The sequence below is a fragment of the Elephantulus edwardii genome, unplaced genomic scaffold (genome assembly GCF_000299155.1).
Source record: "Elephantulus edwardii isolate Elephantulus edwardi_28Jun2011 unplaced genomic scaffold, EleEdw1.0 scaffold00179, whole genome shotgun sequence".
In the NCBI taxonomy this organism is placed as follows: domain Eukaryota; kingdom Metazoa; phylum Chordata; class Mammalia; order Macroscelidea; family Macroscelididae; genus Elephantulus; species Elephantulus edwardii.
Genome location: NW_006399929.1, coordinates 1490040 through 1506316, shown reverse-complemented (window position 1 = coordinate 1506316; position 16277 = coordinate 1490040). Strand labels below are relative to the sequence as shown.

The following is a 16277-nucleotide window of genomic DNA, read 5'->3' as shown; positions in this document are numbered from 1 at the left end:
GATTTTTTTGGGCTGTAAATTGCATGGGAAGAGATTGTCCATCTTTTTATCTCAGAGCTGTCTGTGGATTCAAGTCACAGATATCACATTTGAGTTACAGAACAACTCCCTATCCACTAGACTACCAGAGCGCCCTATATGATAAATATGTCATTGGTTTTGCTTCTCTAGAGAAACCAGCATATGAAAATAATTCAAATATATGCAAAAAAGGTCTCACCATCATTGTCTCTGATGCATGAAGCACTGTGTTGCACTTCGTCCAAGACAGATTTGTTCTTCGGCAGTCCATGACATATTCAATACTCTTCACTAACACGATAATTCAAAGGCATCTATCTTTCTTTAGTCTTTCTTATTCATTATCCAACTTTCACAAGCATATAAATCAATTGAAGACATGAGATTGTCATCAATGAGATGAAATATGACATTGAATTGAGGCACAATTCACATATAAGTCTATATAGTCTTTGATCTTCAGTAATAACTGCAAGGTTGTGCCATCTGAGTATTTCAGGTAGTTGATGAATCTTCCTCTAATTCTAACGGCACATTCTTTTTCAAATAGTATAACTTTCTAGACTATATGAAAAAGAATGTAGCTTCAGAATTGGATGGGACTCAATAACCTACATTATGCAGATGACACTATCTTGCTTATAGAAATGAAGATTTGAAGCTCTTAGTGAAGAAAAAAAAGGAAAGAACAACTATGGCCTTCAATATGTATTACACCTCAACATAAAGAAAACAAAAATCTTTGCAACTGAATCAATAGGCAATAACTTGACAGATGGACAGGAGATTTAAATTGTCAGGAATTTCACATTACTTGGATCCACAACAAATATCCATGGTAGAAGAACTCAAAAGAAATTGTCTTGGGCTAATGTGTTACCAAGGACATCTTTAAAGTGCTAAAGTATGAGGATATTAGTTTAAAGATTTAGGTGTTTCTGACCCAATCCATGCTATTTTGAATTACTCCTTATGCACGTGGAAGTTTGACATGGACAAGGAGGATGGAAGAACAGTGCGGGGGTGGGGCAGAAACAACCTACTGAGGTTACTTATGTACAACCAAACACCTCAGGGGATTTAATGCTTTGGTTTGGAGATTTAGAGTCAAGGCTTTATGGGACGTCTCAATTACTTGGCTTAATAACATGGTTAGTGCTTTGTTTTACCTCCTACTTCATTGTATGGTCATTGAGACTTTAAAAGTGTTTAAGTAATCATCTAAAGCATGGCAATCTGCCTTTATTCAATTAGAGAAATAGAAAAAAGAGAGGAATAGAAAGAGGATATGTAATGTGTGGCTATTTGCCTCCATGAATAACTGCCTCCTTTGCTATAAAGCTGACAAACTCAATGTGTCCAGCTACCATTATGAATATTTTATTCAGAGAGTCTATAGAACAATCTTGATCAAAATAGGGGAAACGAAGAACTTAAATTCAAATCCTCATGGATGTCAAACTTTTGGGGCCTTGAAGGCTGCATAAAGTTCCTGAAACTGTTCCCTTAAGATGATCTGGACACTTTAAACCAAAATTACTCCCTGAAATCTTCTTACAGCCAATGAATAGTTGAGCTTAACTAGTGAATAATATCTGTCTTAAGCATTGAGCTCTGTTAAGATCAATATGGGATCAAACTGACAACAGCAGCTTTTAAATATTAGATAGGAACAATAGATTGACAATGAGCTTATGCTAATATGAAAGAGCAACTCCAAAAAAGGAGGAGAATAATTGCACAACTTGAAGAATGTGATTAATGTAATGAACTGTACATGTAGAAACTATTAAATTGGTATATATTTTGCGTTATATATTTTTTTAATTAATTTTAATGAAAAGTTTACAGAGACTTAGGGTTTCCCATCATTCATTGTTACATTTTTCTCCTTACCCATCCCTTCCCCCTCAGTTCACTCTTCTCCTTGAAAAGAAAGAAAAACTCTTTCATTGTTATACAATCCCTCCCCCACCCCAACTCCACTCCACTATGCAGCCTTCACTCTAGACCTTTGTAATGACAAGAATACCCATTCATATATCCCTTTTAAACAGTTCTTTCCCTTATCTGTTTCAATGCAATACACATCATTCCTCACCTCCCTTTATGTATTCCCTCAACCCTGATATCAGTCCCATTTTACAACAGTGGCCCTATGCAATATTTATCCTTTTGTGACTGAGATATTTCACTCAGTATAATGCCCTCCAGGGTCATCCATTTTGCATAATATTTCATGAGTTCCTTGTTTTTCAATGCTGCATAGTATTCCATTGTGTGAATATACCAGAGCTTCTCTATACATTCATATGTTGATGGGCAATTGAGTTGTTTCAAGCTCTTTGCTATTGTGAACAAAGCTGCAATAAACATGGGTATACATATATCTTAGGTGCTTAGGTGGCAGTTACAGTTTCTTTAGGGTAATTCCTGGTAGTAGAATTGCTGGGTCAAGCAATATTTCTATTTGCAACTTTTTGAGAAAGAGCCATAAAGCCTTCCATAGTGGTTGCACCATTTTACACTCCCACCAACAGTAAATAAAGGTTCTAGTTTCTCCACAACCTCGCCAGCATTTGATGTTTGCTGTTCTGCTAAATTTTGCTATTCTTACCAAGGTGAGATGATATCTACTAGTTGTTTTGATTTGTATCTCTCTTAGAGCTAGGGAATTTGAACATTTCTTCATGTGTTTGTTGACCATCTGAATGTCTTCTTTGGTGAAGTGTCTGTTCATATCCTGTGCCCATTTTTTAATTGGGTTATTTACCTTTATCTCGTCATGGTGCACTTTATATATTTTTAACAACTGTTTTTGTGTACCATCAAGTCAGAAAAAAACCCATAGTTTACCCTCCAGTGGGTTTTCAAAGGAGTTTTAATCACACAGTAGGAGATTGCCTATCTTTCTCCCATGGAGCAGATGGTAGATTTAAAACACATGCCTTTGGGATTGCAGCAAAATATTTTACTACTAGGCCCCCAAAGCTCCCTTAACAACAACTACAAATAAGTTTTAAAAGGAAAATCATGTATCTTTTATATTCTTATACAACCATAATTTCTTGATTCTGGCAGAGCATAATGTCATGGTAAATATGCCTGATCTTAATTACAGTGACAATTAAATTTGTTTTTATAACACCAAAGAGGTGAAAATTTTCACCAAAGGAGAAAATCTCTCAAATCTTAACAATTCACAAAAGTATGTTTAACTCACTGAAGTTTTGGCCCAGTGTAGCTCAGATGAATCTACTGTTTGACCATGACGCAAAGGGATCCTTGTAACAACAGATCTGAACCTTGCTATATCCTGTGACATAATTGCAACCTCTGCCATGCTCAAGTCCCTTGGTGTAGTCACTGTATGGAATTATCTGGTTGAGGATCTCCTTCTTTCTCAACTACCCTCTACATTTCCCAGCACAATATCTTTTTCCAAGTACTGGCCTCTCCTGACAATATGTTCAAAGTATTTGAGATGAAGTTTCACTGTTCTAAATGCATTCTTAATTTGATCTGCTAAGATTAGTAGGAGATGGAGTGCAAAAAGGGGAAAGTCAATAGTATCCCAAATGTTTGATCTGCTATACCACTCCATGCTTTCTGACATCAGCTGTTCCTCCTTTGTTCAGATCCCCAACTCTTCTATGTCCCTTGGGTTCAGTGGTTCACTGGAAGGTCTCACGGAAACTCAGACCTATCAGGGAAATGATCCAAGCAACTGAGGATGTGGAGGGCCTCTAGAGATACAGAAACTAGTGAATAACAGGCCAGGCACAGGGAGACGTTATATTTCAAAAAAGCAAGCATTGCAAAAGGAGAGCTAGCACTGAGCTTTTATGAGCTTCTAATAGGGTGACCTTGTATCCTATCCTAATCCTATTTTCTTAATACAATAAACACTTCACAGAATCAACAGTTAATGAATGGCTAGATAATACATTTGGAACAAAAACCCTTTGACATCACCACAAATTTGTTTGTCCTTTTAGCAGTCAGTCCCTGGTACATTCCATGTTCTTCACCAATACTAGATTCAAAGGCACTTCTTTTTCTGTCATTCTTATTCATTGTCGAACTGTCACATGTGTATGAAGCAATTGAAAATACCATGATATGCATCAGGCACATCTTAGACGTGAAACAGATTTCCTTCTTTAATCACTTTGGAGAGGTCCTTGACAGAAGAATTATGAAGTGTAACATGTCTTTTAATTACTTAACTACTAGCAAATTCAAGCTTTGAGTTATAATACTTAAGGATGCTCTGGGCAGAATAGTAAATGAGCTAGGAAGCACTAAAAGAAGATGGAAAGAGTACACAAAGTCATTGTATCAAAAGAAATTGGTGGACACAGAAGAATTTCATGAAAAAAACCATATGAGCAAGAGCCTGTGGTGATGAAGGAAGAAGTTCAAATGGCTCTGAAAGAATTAGCAAAAAACAAGGCCCCAGGAATTTATGGCATACCAACTGACATATTTTCAACAAACAGAAGCTGCCCTGGATGTGTTCACCAAGGAATGCCAAGAAATCTGGAGGACAAACCACCTGGCCAACTGACTAGAAGAGATTTATATTTGATTCTATTCCAAAGAAAGATGACCAGACAGAGTTTGGAAATTAAAGAACAATATCATTAATATCACATGCAAGTGAGATTCTGCTGAAGATTATCTAAAAATGACTGGATTTGCACATCAACAGAGAACTGCCTATAGCGCAGGCTGAATTTAGAAGGGGCCATGGTACTACAGATATTACAGCTGTTAGATGGATGGGAATACCAGAGGAATGTCAAACTGTAATTCATTAACAAAGACATTTGATTGTGTGAATCACAAGAAACTATGGCTAACTCTGAGAAGAATGGTGCTAATGCAATCGATACCTATACTTGGACCAGGAGGGAATCATCAGAACAGAGCAAGGAAACATTGCATGGTTCAAAATTGTGAAGAGTGTACACCAGGGATATGTCCTATCTCTATACCTTTTCAATCTATATGAAGAACAGATTATCTGGCTCTGTGAGGAGATACGTGGCATGGGGATTGGAAGAAGACTCATCAACAGTCTGCATTATACAGATAACACAATCCTGCTTACTGAAACTGAAGAGGACCTGAAACGCTTGCTGCAGAAGGTCAAGGATGTCAGCCTTCAATTTGGATTGAAGCTTAACATCAGAAAAAAACAAAGATTCTCACCACTGGGCCAATTAGCAGTATCATGATAAATGGTGAAGAGGTTGAGATTGTTAACAGCTTTAGTTTGCTTGGCTCCACAATCAACACTCTTGGTACCAGCAGCTAGAAAATTAAAAGACAAATTTCCCTGGGAAAGACCTTTCCAAAGTACTGAAGAGCAACGAAGTCAGTCTGGAGACTATGGTGCACCAGATCCAGGCCATATTATTGTTTTTGTTGTTGATTGCCTTTGAGTCAAAGCACTATGAGTTGAGCACTATTCATGGCAACCCTATGAACAAAAGGCCTGAAGCCCCCTCTACAACTATTGGCATCTATCAAAGTTCATAAAATTTCCAGAGGCATGTTGTTTAGGAAGTGGATGCCACTCACTGTTTCCAAGCCATAGTCTTTGCAATTACTTGCTGTGCTTGAGAAAGATGGGCAATGACTAGGAATGATAGAAGGAGAATGGATGCCTTTGAGCTGTGGTACTGGAGAAGAGTATTGAATACACCATGGACTGCAGTAAAACAAACAGGTTCATCCTAAAGAGGGTAAGACCCGGTTGCTCCTTTGAAGCAAGGATTCTGAAGCTTCATCTGACATACTTTGGACATGTTGCAAGAAGAGAACAGTTTGGAGAAGGACGTCATGCTTGGGAGAGTGGAGGAAGAGTACAAAAGATAAAGACCCTATAGGAGATTACTTGACCTGGGGTAATGGAGTTAAGTGTGTCAGAGGTAGTAAGTTTGGCTCAGGATAGGACAGGATTAAGAGCTATGATGTATAGGGTCGTTATGAATTGCAGGTGACTCAACAGCACATACATAACAACAACAACTTTGAGAAGAATGAGAATATCTGAATACTTCATTGTGCTCATGAGTAACCTATACCTAGATCAAGAAACTGTTGTCCAAACAGATCAAGGGAACACTGCAAGGGTGTGAGTCAAAGATGTATCTTTTCTCCATATCTATTCAAACTATATGCTGAGCAAACAATTCACGAAGTTGGACTCTATGAAGAATGAGGCATCAGGATCAGAGGAAGATATATCAACAACTTGTGTTATGTAGATGACACAACATTACTTGATAAAAATGAAGAGGGCCTGAATAGCTTTATGCAGAAAACCAAGGACTAGAACCTTTGGTATGAATTATATCTCAACATCAAGGAAACAAAGTTCTTCACAACAGGACCAACAGTGAACATCACTGAAGCTGTCGGTGATTTCACCTTGCTTGGATCAACAATCAATACTCTTGGTCCTAGCAGTCAGGAGATCCGGAGATATATTGCTTTTGGCAAGTCGGCTGTCAGAGACCTATCCAAAATACTTCAGAGCAATAATGTCTGTTTGAAGACTAAGGTGCACCTGATTGAGGCAACAGTCTTCTCAGTCACCTTCTTCTCATCAGATAGCTGGACAACAAATAAGGATAACAGAAGAACGGATGCCTTTGGGTTGTGGCGCTAGAGAAGAGTACTGACTGCCAGAAGAGCAGATAGTTCTTGGGGAAAGTGAAGCCAAAATGCTCCTTGGAGGCAAAGCTGGCAAAGCTTTGACTCTCATACTTTGAACATGTAGCTAGGTGAAGCTATTCCTTTGGAAAGGGATATTATGCTTGGAAAGAGCTAGGGTCAGTGAAAGAGATAACGACTTCCAACAAAAGGCATTTTGACACAGTGACTGCAGCAATGGGATTAAGCGTGTCAGACAGATGAGGATGGCACAGAATAGTGCAGGATTCAAGTTTGTTGTTCATAGGGTCACTATGAGTCTCACTGTACTCTGCAGCACCTAGCAAGACCACCATGATGACTCCTGTGCAAATATCCAAGAAACCGCCTATGTTGAAAGTATCGTTCATAGAGCATGTGCCGCTAGTGCCATCTAGTGGCACTACTAAATAAAATGTAATAAAATCCTGAGGTTTGGATGTTGTTTTTGTTGTGCACCGTCCACTCAGAATTGACCCATAGCCAATCACCCAGTGGTTTTTATAGGCAGTTAATCGCACGGGAGGCCATTATCCATCCTCCTTCGGTAGATACCCCTTAAATCCCACACATCTCCGTCACCACCACTGCCATCATATTTCCCACAGATTTCAAACAGAAAAACAGCTGTTTTCTAAAAGCATTACTCTTTTGCAACCTGGGAGTAGCAATTTTCTTTTCTTTCTTTTTTTTTAAAGTTTCTTAATTTTATTTTTTTTTTTAGTGAAGGTTTACAAAGAAAATGGCTTCATTCATTTATCCATACACAATTTCCTCCATCCCCCAGTTGTAATACTTGTCCTGTTTCAGGTTATTAATTGTTATGTTTTTGTTGTTGGTGCTGTTATGTGCCGTCGAGTCTCTTGTGACCCATAGTGACCCTGTGTACAACAACCCTAAACCCTGCTCTATCCTGTACCAATCGCACTGCCTCTGACACACCCATCCCGATTATCCCAGTCACCAAATCACTCCACCTCATAAAGGGTCTTCCCCTCTTGCTCCATCCCTCCACCCTTCCAAGTATGATGTCCCTTCCCACGGGCCTGTCCCCCTTACAACATGTCCAAAGTATGTCAGACAAAGCCCCAGAATCCTTGCCTCCAAGGAGCAGCCTGGTTTAACCCTCTCCAGGTAGAGTCTGTTTGTTTTCTTGGCAGTCCATGGTACATTCAATACTCTTTTCCAGCACCACAGCTCAAAGGCATCAATTCTCCTTCTATCCTTCCTAGTCATTTTCCAAATCTCTGATGCATAACAAGTGATTGCAAAGACCATAGCCTGTATCAGATGCATCTTAGTCTCCAGAGTGACACCAATGCTCTTCAGTACCCTGGAGAGGTCCCTAACAGCAGACTTTCCCATCACAATACGTTGGGGGTTTTTTAATTTCCTGGCTTTTGGTGCCAAGAGTGTTGACTGTGGAGCCAAGCCGACTAAAGTTGTTAACAATCTCAATCTCTTCACCATCCATCCTGATGCTCCCAATTGGTCCAGTGGTGACAATCTTTGTCTTCTTGACATTGAACCTCAATTAATTGTTATACACATAGTTTATAATCATCCATCCATTTCTTTAATATTGTCCTTCCTTTCACAGTGCAGTGTTCATTGTCTATTCAATCTTTTACCACTCTTTCTTCCACCCAATCTAAGTCCTATTAGTACAGTAATGGTTTGATGCAGTATTTGTTCTTTTATGTCTGAGCTATTTTACTCAGAATATTGGCTTCCAAGCTCATCCACATTGGGTAGCGTTTTACAAGTTCATTACTTTTCAGTGCTTCATCATTTTCCATTGTGTGCCTGTACTCTCATTTTTCTATCCATTGAATTGTTGATGGACACGTGGGCTGTTTCTCTTTGCTATTTTGAATATGTTGTGATAAACATGCGTATGCATATATCTGTCTGTGTCATAGCTATGATTTCTTTGGAGTATATTCCCTTCCCAGTAGTGAGATAGCTGGCTAAATAGTATTTCAATTTTCAAATTTCTGAGGAAGCATCAGGCTGCCCTCCATAGTGCTTGTACCATTTTATAGTCCCAGTAGCAGTGTATGAGAGTACACTGCTCTGCATACTTGCCAACATTTGTTGTTTGCTGCTCTGCTGAACTTTGCTATTGTTGCTGAAAATAAGTCTCATTTTTATTGTACTCAAATTTTAGAACACTTTAATTTCCCATTAGGACTTTTAACTTTATACAATGTCCATATATTTCCATTTCATTTCATTCCTAAAGTTACTAAAAGAGCATTGAATACACCATGGATTGCCAAAAGAACTAACAGGTCTGTCCTGGAGAGGGTAAAACTAAGGGGCTCCTTTAAAGCAAGGATTGTAAAGCTCTATCTCACATACTTTGGGCATGATGCCAGGAGAAACTAGTCTTTAGGGAATGACATAGTTCTTGGAAAGGTAGAAGGACAGCACAGGAAAGGGAGACCATGGACAAGATGGAGTTAAAGAATAACTGGAGTAATAGGGATAGGTGTGTTAGAGGCAGTAAGATTGGCTCAGGATAGGCCAGAATTCAGAGCTATTGTGCACAGGGTCACTATGAGCCACAATCTACTCAACAGCACACATCAACAATAATCTCCTTAATACTAACAATTTCACAGATGGGTTTTGGCCTGGGAGGAAGTTTCCATGTTGGTGACTTCAGATGCCCCACAGAGTATAGATGTGGAGTTTACCTTTCAATGTGACTTTTTCTTGCCATCATTTGACTTTGCTATGTAGATGGGTGGGGATATTTGAATGAGGCATTATTAGCCTATACACAAGGGGACTGGCCAATCTCAACAATCTAGAGGATTGGCTAGTCTCACCATTAAATTGACTAAGCCAGCAGTGAGTGACAGATCTTCTGGCTCCTTTGAAGAAGAAGCAAGAGAATGTAGGAGGCGCTTCTTGCTCCAGCTACTCCTATGGCTGCAACACCTATGGCCGAACTGGAGACCTGATGTGAGATGGGACCTTGGGGTCAGGAGACCCAGTATTGACAGGAATTGAATATCAGCAGAACTGAGAACTTGGGAACACTGGCCTAAAGCCATGAGGCTTGAGGCTGAGGTTCCTGCATGCAGATATCAAGTGCTATCTTCACTATATTGTGTTATTAATCTTAATTATAACCTCTTGACTTCCCCAATATGGTTTGTGTGGTCTGTGAGTGATCACATTGGATTTTGAACCCAGAAAAGCACTAAAATTGGTGTTGAAATGAGTAGAAAGAGGTATGAGAGCATGAGGGGCATGTGTGACCCCATGGAAATTGGGTTTGTGCTATTGAAATTGTTGATGGGGACAGTTCCTCTGTGAAAATGATAAAGGTCAAAGATGGCTGTTCCCACGTAGCCCTTGCTCTTTTTACAATAGACAATTGTCAAAACATGTCATTGCTGGAAGGACATCTATCACTTTACTAATGAATAAATTAAAACTCAAAGAAAATTTTGCATTTTCAGGTTGACATAGCTATTTAGGACACATTTTAAAGGAAAAGCCAAACTTTTTCATTTCCAAACAAAGTATCCTTTTCCTATAATGTCATAGTACCTCATTTCCTGCTGGAATATTTTCAGCACAGAAAGCAAATTGGCCTAGCAGAGTGAAACCGAGGTTCAGAAAAAAATTGCTGTGAGTCTTGGCCCAGGTCCTAAACTTAGGTTTGTGGAATGGGGATAACATTTAATTTGTAATCAACAAAGCTTGCCTTCTAATGAAGTTTTCATCATTAGGCAATGTCTCACACTGTTTTCAGGCCTGCAGTTATTGGACCGTGTGTTACTAAATCCTATTTGCTGTTGTTTTATTAGTTTGATAGCAAATTCAGCACCCACACATGCTCCACATGTACTCTTCATCCCATCCTATTCCCAATGAATTTTAGATTGTTCTACTGTCAGAAACTTGGGAAATATTTTTGCAGATGTATTTTTTTATAATAGAGCATATTTTTTCTTCAAGTGAAAAATTATTTGAGAACAATTATCGATTAGCATCTCAGATGGAATAATCATTCTTTCCCAGATGGAGAAAGCATTTTGTTTTGTCTTGGGTTGGTTTGTTTGTTTTTATGTCAACATCTTTATGCTGTGTGTACAAAGCTAAGGTCTTAAAAATCTCAGAAATATTGGACTGGTAATTATTTTCTGACATTTCTTGTTCATCCTTCTCTGGAAAAAAAAATGTATTATCATGGTAGTCTAGTGGTTTAAGTAGTTGCCCTGTTAACTCACAGGCAGGCATTTCAAATCCAACAGCTGCCCCACAGGAGAAAGATGAACAATCTTGTCCTGTGTGGTTTACAGCCTCTGAAAACTCCCTAGAGGGTCAGCTGAGTAGGTTTCAACTGCACAGCACATAACAACAAAAACAGCATAAATAATAAAAGAAATATGTTCAATCTAGCAGTCCATTTGTTCTTAATCTTGGTCTTATTGTTATTACTGTTACTGGTTTCTTTGGGGGGGGGGGTTTCCCCGGTTTCTTATTCTTCTTTTTCTGAGCTAAGAGTGCTTGGTGTTAGCACTTTCCTTTCTAGTAAATCTCATTCAAATTTTGTTAGTCTTTGTTTCCTATGTTAGACTGTTGTACAGTCTAAAGAACAGACATAGTTAAAAAGAAATATACTATAGTCCAATATTCCAATCTCTTAAACCTTCTGGAAAATAAATGTTTTTTTCTTTCTACCATGAGTGCATGGCCTTTCACATCAGGGTGATGAGAGAGAATTTAAAAGTCACAATTTTGACAGTTATGAAGCGAATGAGGGCAAGAATCCATGCTGATGTAAGCTGGTCAGCATGGTACTTTACTATAGGAAAAAGACAAGAGTCATTATTAAGTCTTAAACATAATGGCTTGAGATTTAATAGGCTTACCCCAAGCCATTTTTATACCTTTGCCTAAATACAATTTGCTAGAATTTCTTATGCTGTGAAAAGAAATTGCTGATTAATCCAATGAGACTTAAGCTTTCCTTTACTGGTCTAATAAACAAGAATCCCAGGCAATGTGCTGCTCGTCCCTGCAAGTGTTTCTGGACACATTTTCTTTCACCCGAGAACCCTCAGCATCACCTCTCTATAGCCTCACACTAGACAATGAGGGTGATGACAGACTGAGCCATTAATTTAGAACTCATCTATAATTGAGGTCGTGTTTGAGAATGAGACAATATTTGGTTAAGAAAAATAAACCAGCTTTCAATGTACTACGTTCTTTGCAGAACATACTTTTTGTTCCAAAAGTCAGATGAATAAACACTGTTTTTATTTAGATAATACAGAACCTGAAACCTGAATTTTAAAGACATCCATTGGCCTTTGCCTCATCATTCTATCCTCACTGCCTCCCCTCACCCCAACATGAAAAAAACCATTTAAAATTATGAAAACTTACAATTCATAGGCCTTTGGAGGGGGGAGAAAAATTACTTAATAAAATTCACTAAATTCCTAGCTCCTCTCCAGTTCTCACATGAAGAAAAATAACTTCCAGGAAGAATCCTAAATTTGGAATATAGCATTTAAAAATTTCTTAGACAGAGTTGGAATATGAGAGATATTTTGAACATTGCAAGCATTTGATCTATATCTCCCTGGCAAAAATCAGTGATCTCTGAATCAGTGGCAGAGGAACAGGAAGCGGGCATGAAATTTTCTGTGCATCTGACTCACCCGTGGAGACAAAATACTAAGTACAGCTTCTAACAAGAGGCCAGAGAAAAGACACATATGTTTCCAAACTAAGAACACTGCCCCTGGTTTCTGGTAAGAACAGAATTGCAAGACATATTTTTGGCACAGTATCGGAACCCTGTTCACATGCAAAATAAAAATCTTCAAAGAAAAGATGTTTTAGGCTGTGTCTAGGAAACTCTGCACAGATAGTTTATGGTTAATGTAATCTGTCTGAACAGAAGAGCACTGCTTCACCAGATTAGCATCCATTCTCAGACTGAGGTACTGAGTTAGTAGAGAAGATATTTGCTGGAAAAGAGGACAAGCTTTATGCCGGCTCAGAAAAGATACTTTCTTATGGATGGAAAAGAAAAAAACATGAAAAGAATTGTGTCATTACTGAGCCAGTCACATTTGATTATCTTCCTATCTCTGAAAATATTTTTCCCCTCCTCTCTGTCTGTTTTTTGGGAACTCCGGAAATATAGTGGTTAAGTGTTCAGTGGTTAACCAAAAGGTCAACGATTTGACCCACCAGCCACTCTGCAGAAGAAAGATGTGACAGCCTGCTTCTGTCAAGATTTAAAGCCTTAGAAATTTTATGGGGCAGTTTTGTGTATTTTTGGGGTAAATGGGAGTTAGGATCAAGGTGACAGAAACGAGTTTGGTTGATGATACAGAAGCTAAAGTGCTTGACTACTTAACTAAAATCTTGGAGGATCAAACCTATCAGCTGCTCTAGAAGAGGAAATGAGGCTGTTTCCATAAAGACTTACAGCCTTGGAAACTTTACGGGGCAGTTTTACTTTAGCTTTTAGGATCTTGATAAATTGGAAACTACACAAAAGGATTTGATTATCTGAATCATAACAAATTATGGCTAGATAACCAAGGATTAGCAGTCCAGTTTGTTTGCTGTTCATACCATACAGGGGCTCATCGTAATTTACAAGTTCATTTATTTGTTAACCAATCCATTGGGGCTATGAATCAAGTATTTGTACACCTGAGTTTTATATAAGGTACAAAATCCACACCAAACCTGCTAGCTTAGAATCAATCCCAAGTCATATTGCCCCATAAACCAGAGTAGAACTGTTACATAGGGTTTCCAAGCAAGAGAAACCCAGCAGAGGGTTACTATGAATTGGAGTCAGCTCGACATCAGGAATCTTTATAAAATCATGCAGTTACATCTTACTCCCCTGAAAAGGTTCAAACTACTGACTTTTCTGTTAACCGCCTACCTCTTTAATCACTGTGCCACAGAGACAACTTTGTATGAGTCACAAGAGATAACACAGAAGAAAAGGCACATACGATGCTTATACATTTCATGACAGCTTCTTGGGGTTGTCATAACAAAGGACTACAGACTGGATGACCTCCAAAATGAAGAATTTCACTTTTTATCACCTTACAAGATGGTGAGTGAAGAGCTGGGCACCAACGACAAGAAGCCTGAGGCCAAGCCCAATGCCAAGAAAGCAGATGCTGGTGACAAAATTAAAAAGGTCGAGAGTAAGGGGAAAATGCCAAAGTAAGGAAAGCCTCACTAAAGCCAGAATTCTGTCCTAGTCCGAGGAATCAGCAGGTATTCACAACTGGCCATGTATAGTAGGAGGAGCTCAGCCAGTACTTAGAAGTACTAAGTCCAGGGTTGAAAAGAAGAAGGTTCTTGCTACTGTCACAAAACGAGTTGGTGGTGATAAAAATGGTAGTACCCAAGTGGTGAAATTTTGCAAAATGCCTGGATATTATCCTTCTGAAGTTGTTCTTCAGAAACCGTTAAGCCACAGCAAATTACCAGTAAGCATATGAGGAAGCTGTACTCTAGAATCATGCCTGAGATTCAGCTGATTATCAACAAGAGGCATCATGGGCATAACACAGGCAGCAGAGTGATTTTCCTGAAGCAGCTAGACAGTGGCCTGCTCCCTGTGACAAGGCCTCTAACCCTCAATAGAGTTTCCCTGCAGAAAACACACTGGAAATTTATCATTGCCACCTCCTCTCAAGTTAACATCAGTGGTGCAAAAATCTCAAAACATCTCACTGATTTCAAGAAGCAGCAGCTGTGAAAACCCAAACACCAGGAGGGCGAGATCTTTGACACAGAGAAGGAGAAATAGGAGATTACAGAGTAGCACAAGGTTGACCAGAAAACCGTGGACTCCCAAATTTTGCCAAAAATCACAGCCATTCCTCAGCTCAAAAGATACCTGTGTTCTTTTTTTCTCCCTCACCAATGGAGTTTATCCTGACAAATTGGTGTTCCATATTTCTTGGAAAAGAGTTAATTAAAAAACACTTAAAAGTATGAAAAATTTTTAAAACCACAAGAATTTCTCATACTTCCAGAAGCTAGAAGTGGTGCAAATTCAAGTTGTTATGTATGTTGATTTCTTCTGAGTGATCTGAGAGATCTGTCTGACGTCTCAACTAAGTTCTGATGGCAGCAAGTAATGTATGGTGTTCAACTAAGAACTGCATCACTCTAATCTTTGTCCATCTTCACATATTGCATAGAGCCACTCTCAGTGTCTCTCTCTTTTCTCTTTTTAAAAAAGGAACATTTATTTAGATTAAGGGCCATCTCACCCTTGTGGGGGCAAATTATGACCCTGAGTCTCCACTACCTGAATTTGTAAACCGTCAACAATAGGTTTGAGACCTTGAACATAAAGGACTGAAGAGCAGGTTAGTTGTTGGATGACATCAAGGAATCCATGAAGAAAGCAAAAGCTTTTCACAAAGACAAGAACAAATGAAAAGAAGAAAATGGATGTCAGAAAAGACTCTGCGAATTGAGCTAGAACATAACCGTGCAAAGCAAAGGGAAGAATTGCTGAAGTCAGGAAGATGAAAAGAAGATTTAAAGGGAAGCTCAAAAAGACAAAGCAAATTGTTATAACAGTATGTGTAAAGAGCTACAGTTAGAAAACAAAAAGGAAAGAACTTTCTCCAAGTTCCTCAGGCTGAGAGAACTGAAAAACAAATTCAAATCTCTAGTTGCAATGGCTTTGCCAATTAACTCAGACATGTTTGTTTTCTTGATGTTGAGTTTCAATCCATATTGAAGACTACAGTCCTTGACTTTCTGCAGAAGATGCTTCAGGCCCTCCTCAGTTTCAGCAAGCAAGGTTATGTGATCTGAATAATGCAGGTTGTTGATCAATCTTCTTACAATTCTGATGCTGCATTCCTCCTCGTAAAGACTAACCTTCCAAATTATCTGTTCTGCATATAGATTAAAAAGGTATGGAGACAGAATGCATCGCTGATGCACTCCTTTCCTGACTTTGAACCATGCAGTGTTTCCTTGGTCTGTTCTGATGATACCTCATGGTTGAAGTATTGGTTTCATGCACAATCAGGTGTTCTGGAATTCCCATTCTTCTCAAGGTGAGCCACAATTTGTTGTGATCCACACAGTTAAATGCCTTTACGTAGTCACTTAAACACAGTTAGACATTCTTCTGGTACTTTCTAATTTCAGCTAAGATCCATCTGACATTTGCAATGATGGCCTTAGTACCATGTTGTTGTTGTTGTTGTTGTTGTTGTTGTTACGTGCCATCTAGTCAAAGGCGACTCATAGCGACCCTATGAAGGAGCAACGCTTGAGTGCCTTTCATCCTCTCTGCAGGTTCATAGGGTTTCCGGAGGCAAGCTATTATGGAAGTGGATGCCACTCCACCTTCCAAGCCTAGTACCATGTTGTTGTTGTTGTTTGATGCCGTCGAGTCGTTGACAACTCATAGCGACCCTATGAACGAACGGCCTGAGCACTGTTCGTACATAGAGTTTCCGGAGGCAAGCCATTTCGGAAGTGGATGCCACTCTGCTTCCAGG

The 16277-nt window shown here is 39.0% G+C and overlaps 1 pseudogene; it reads left to right on the top strand.

Moving 5' to 3' along the window:
* Window positions 1-13846: 13846 nt before the first annotated feature.
* The window catches only part of LOC102859757, a 16549-nt pseudogene continuing 14118 nt past the window's right edge, over window positions 13847-16277 (top strand).